Raw genomic sequence first — 4,995 nt, forward strand, 5'->3', positions numbered from 1 at the left:
AACTTTTGGTAGTGTTCACGGGGTTTTAGCTGGGATTTCAGCACCATGGACAGAGGCGCAAGGTGTTGTTTCCCAGGGTGGCCACAGGAGGGCAGCAGAGGATCATTTTTCCGCCGTGATGTGCTGACAGTGTCCTTCCAAGTCTACTGTAAGAAGTATATGGATCCGTAGACGTGTGCCGTATAATGAGTCACTTACTTGAAGGACAGTGCATATATGTTCTACATGTTTTATTCCTGCGTAGGATCTAAAATAAATTATCCGTATGCCACAGGAAGTTTGGAATTAGGCACTGCTAGTGTATGAGTATATACACACATAAAACAGCTACACCTTTCCCTGTGTTTGTTAAAAATGTCTCCAACAGTCATATCAGGAAGGGTGGCCGGGTCACGTTAAAGGGCACCTCTGCCCAGCTGTTCCGCGGGCCTCCTTTGCAGGGCTGGGGACGGGGGAGGTGCAGAACCCCGCCTTGCTGTGTTTGTGCATGGTTCTTTGTTTTGGTTTGCTTTATTTTCTGGGTAGAATTCTTGGTGAGGATCGCATGGCAGACAGTTGTAATCCCAGTGCCCTGAAAAGCCTGGGCAATATGGGGCAGCCATGTGCCTCAGGGGACCTGCCAAGTAGGAGGAGAGGTTTTCCTGGAGGAGCAGGTGAGCTGGGAGGTGGTGACTAGGTCCCCCCCTTGCCTCCACACGCTCCAAAGGGGCAGCTCTGGGGTCAGTGCCCGTGAGTGTCCCGAGAACCTGGGTGACAGGGAAGTCTCTCTATTGGAGACAACGAGGCAGGCAAGCATCTGTCCTCCCGTCGGACTTGGCTCCGCCTGGTTTGGAAGCAGAACCAGGGATTTCCGCCTGGAATTAAGATCAGTAACGTAGACAGAGACAAAGCGGCGGCTCTCCTGAGAGGTTTGTGTGAAGAAATGTTGACTGGGGCATGATTCTCTTCAGGAAATCAGTTCCAGGGGTGTGAGCCTGACTTGCCCCCCCCCCCCCAAATCTTCTTACTGTACCCCCTATTCTCTAGCAGAGTTTCCCAACCTGGAGTGTTAAGAGGTGAAATAGGATTACCACCTTCTGGTTTTGTGAACGACCCTTCCTTCTCCATCAGTTTATTTAACATATGGTTCCTGAGCCTGGCTTGTGATCTTTGCTCAATTCTGGGATTTCCTGAGGGAAGAAGCACTAGATTCTCCTTATAAAAGTGACCTTTTGGCTAGGGAAACTGACATGCAAACCCTAGTTTCTCGCAGGTGCGAATCCACAGAAATGCCCATGCAAAGTGCGGGTAGGAGGAAAGGTTTATGTCCCATTAGGGTGGCTGGGAATGGTTTCCAATATATATATGGTTACACTTAATTTTAATCCTCACCCAAGGATATTATTCCATTGATTTTTTAAAGTATACTTTTATTGATTTCAGAGAGGAAGGAAGAGGGAGAGAGAGATAGACACTTCAATGATGAAAGAGAATCATTGATCGGCTGCCACCTGCACACCCCCTACTGGGGATCAAGCCAACATCTATTGGAGACAACGAGGCAGGCAAGCATCTGTCCTCCCGTCGGACTTGGCTCCGCCTGGTTTGGAAGCAGAACCAGGGATTTCCGCCTGGAATTAAGATCAGTAACGTAGACAGAGACAAAGCGGCGGCTCTCCTGAGAGGTTTGTGTGAAGAAATGTTGACTGGGGCATGATTCTCTTCAGGAAATCAGTTCCAGGGGTGTGAGCCCATTCTTCCAGACTATTAGTGTCTTCCCCACCCCCAAATCTTCTTACTGTACCCCCTTTTCTCTAGCAGACTTAAGAGATGACATAAAATGTCCACCTTCCAGTTTTGTGAAAGACCCTTCCTCCTCCATCAGTTTATTTCACATATAGTTCCTGAGCCTGGCTTGTGATCTTTGCTCAATTCTGGGATTTCCTGAGGGAAGAAGCACTAGATTCTCCTTATAAAAGTGACCTTTTGGCTAGGGAACCTGAGATGCAAACCCTAGTTTCTCGCAGGTGCGAATCCACAGAAATGCCCATGCAAAGTGCGGGTAGGAGGGAAGGTTTATGTCCCATAAGGGTGGCTGGGAATGGTTTCCAATATATATATGGTTACACTTAATTTTAATCCTCACCCAAGGATATTATTCCATTGATTTTTTAAAGTATACTTTTATTGATTTCAGAGAGGAAGGAAGAGGGAGAGAGAGATAGACACTTCAATGATGAAAGAGAATCATTGATCGGCTGCCACCTGCACACCCCCTACTGGGGATCAAGCCAACAACCCGGGCCAGAATCAAACCAGGGGGGTCGAACCCGGGACCCTTCAGTCTGCAGGCCGACGCTCTACCCACTGAGCCAAACCGGCTAGGGCTCCATTGATCTTTAGAGAGAATGGACGAGAGAGGGAAAGACAGAGAGAATATCAAATATGACATCGATTGGTTGCCCCATGCACAAGCCCGGACTCGGGCCTTGGCCGGGAAGGAGCCTGCAACCCAAGTTTGTGCCCTTGACCTGAATTGAACCCGCGCCCTTTAGTCCTCTAGCCAGCGCTCTATCCACTGAGCCAACCGGCTAGGTCTCAAATTTACCTTTTTAAAAGTGAACGGAATCAGTAGCTGGTGTCGCTCAATGGTTAGAGCATTAGCTTGCCCGACAGACACTCCCGGCACTCCAGTTAACCAAGGCACCAAGGAACACCTTAGGCAGGGTGGGCGGGGCACATTCCTGGGAACATCAGTGCAGCAGTCTCTGGGGCCTCCCATTACAAGACTGGGGCGGGAAGAGGCGCAGAACCCAGAGTGGTGACTTCAGTCCATCCAGGGACGGAATGATCGCCGCCCGGGCCTGCCTGGCTGATTTTGCGGGGTTTTTTTCGGGGTAGATTTTTGGTCGTGTTCACGGGGCTTTAGCTGGGACTTCAGCACCATGGACAGAGGCGCAAGGTGTTGTTTCCCAGAATGGCCACAGGAGGGCAGCAGAGGATCATTTTTGAGCCGTGATGTGCTGACAGTGTCCTTCCAAGTCTCCTGTAAGAAGTATATGGATCCGTAGTCGTGTGCAGTATAATGAGTCACTTACTTGAAGGACAGTGCATATATGTTCTACATGTTTTATTCCTGCGTAGGGTCTAAAATAAATTATCCGTATGCCACCGGAAATTTGGAATTAGGCACTGCTAGTGTATGAGTATATACACACATAAAACAGCTACACCTTTCCCTGTGTTTGTTAAAAATGTCTCCAACGGTCATATCAGGCAGGGTGGCTGGGTCACCTTATAGGGAACCTCTGCCCAGCAGTTCCGGGGGCCTTCCTTTGCAGGGCTGGGGACGGGGGAGGTGCAGAACCCCGCCATGCTGTGTTTGTGCATGGTTCTTTTTTTGGGGAGGGGTTGTTTTATTTTCTGGGTAGAATTCTTGGTGAGGATCGCATGGCAGACAGTTGTAATCCCAGTGCCCTGAAAAGCCCGGGCAATAGGGGGCGACCATGTGCCTCAGGGGTCCTGCGAAGTAGGAGGAGAGGTTTTCCTGGAGGAGCAGGTGAGTGCCCGTGAGTGTCCCGAGAACCTGGGTGACAGGGAAGTCTCTCTATTGGAGACAACGAGGCAGGCAAGCATCTGTCCTCCCGTCGGACTTGGCTCCGCCTGGTTTGGAAGCAGAACTAGGGATTTCCGCCTGGAATTAAGATCAGTAATGTAGACAGAGACAAAGTGGCGGCTCTCCTGAGAGGCTTGTGTGAGGAAATGTTGACTGGGACACGATTCTTTTCAGGAATTCAGTTCCAGGGGGTGTGAGCCCGTTCTTCCAGATGGTGTTGGTGCCTTCCCCACCCCCAAATCTTCTTACTGTACCCCCTATTCTCTAGCAGAGTTTCCTAACCTGAAGTGTTAAGAGATGACATAGGATGTCCACCTTCTGGTTTTGTGAACGACCCTTCCTGCACCATCAGTTTATTTCACATATAGTTCCTGAGCCTGGCTTGTGATCTTTGCTCAATTCTGGGATTTCCTGAGGGAAGAAGCACTAGATTCTCCTTATAAAAGTGACCTTTTGGCTAGGGAACCTGAGATGCAAACCCTAGTTTCTCGCAGGTGCGAATCCACAGAAATGCCCATGCAAAGTGCGGGTAGGAGGGAAGGTTTATGTCCCATAAGGGTGGCTGGGAATGGTTTCCAATATATATATGGTTACACTTAATTTTAATCCTCACCCAAAGATATTTTTCCATTGATTTTTTAAAGTATACTTTTATTGATTTCAGAGAGGAAGGAAGAGGGAGAGAGAGATAGACACTTCAATGATGAAAGAGAATCATTGATCGGCTGCCACCTGCACACCCCCTACTGGGGATCAAGCCAACAACCCGGGCCAGAATCAAACCAGGGGGGTCGAACCCGGGACCCTTCAGTCTGCAGGCCGACGCTCTACCCACTGAGCCAAACCGGCTAGGGCTCCATTGATCTTTAGAGAGAATGGACGAGAGAGGGAAAGACAGAGTGAATATCAAATATGACATCGATTGGTTGCCCCATGCACAAGCCCGGACTCGGGCCTTGGCCGGGAAGGAGCCTGCAACCCAAGTTTGTGCCCTTGACCTGAATTGAACCCGCGCCCTTTAGTCCTCTAGCCAGCGCTCTATCCACTGAGCCAACCGGCTAGGTCTCAAATTTACCTTTTTAAAAGTGAACGGAATCAGTAGCTGGTGTCGCTCAATGGTTAGAGCATTAGCTTGCCCGACAGACACTCCCGGCACTCCAGTTAACCAAGGCACCAAGGAACACCTTAGGCAGGGTGGGCGGGGCACATTCCTGGGAACATCAGTGCAGCAGTCTCTGGGGCCTCCCATTACAAGACTGGGGCGGGAAGAGGCGCAGAACCCAGAGTGGTGACTTCAGTCCATCCAGGGACGGAATGATCGCCGCCCGGGCCTGCCTGGCTGATTTTGCGGGGTTTTTTTCGGGGTAGATTTTTGGTCGTGTTCACGGGGCTTTAGCTGG

At 50.1% G+C, this 4,995-nt stretch overlaps 1 long non-coding RNA gene across 1 annotated transcript; it reads right to left on the reverse strand.

Moving 5' to 3' along the window:
- Nucleotides 1-215: 215 nt before the first annotated feature.
- On the reverse strand, nucleotides 216-3,495 carry LOC106727496. Its single transcript, XR_001363712.1, has 2 exons — nucleotides 3,198-3,495; nucleotides 216-295 (listed from the first exon to the last, which is right to left on the reverse strand). It is a non-coding gene; the product is annotated as an uncharacterized LOC106727496 (long non-coding RNA).
- Between the last annotated feature and the right edge of the window lie 1,500 nt (nucleotides 3,496-4,995).

This window comes from Myotis brandtii, unplaced genomic scaffold (assembly GCF_000412655.1).
Source record: "Myotis brandtii unplaced genomic scaffold, ASM41265v1 scaffold435, whole genome shotgun sequence".
NCBI lineage: Eukaryota > Metazoa > Chordata > Mammalia > Chiroptera > Vespertilionidae > Myotis > Myotis brandtii.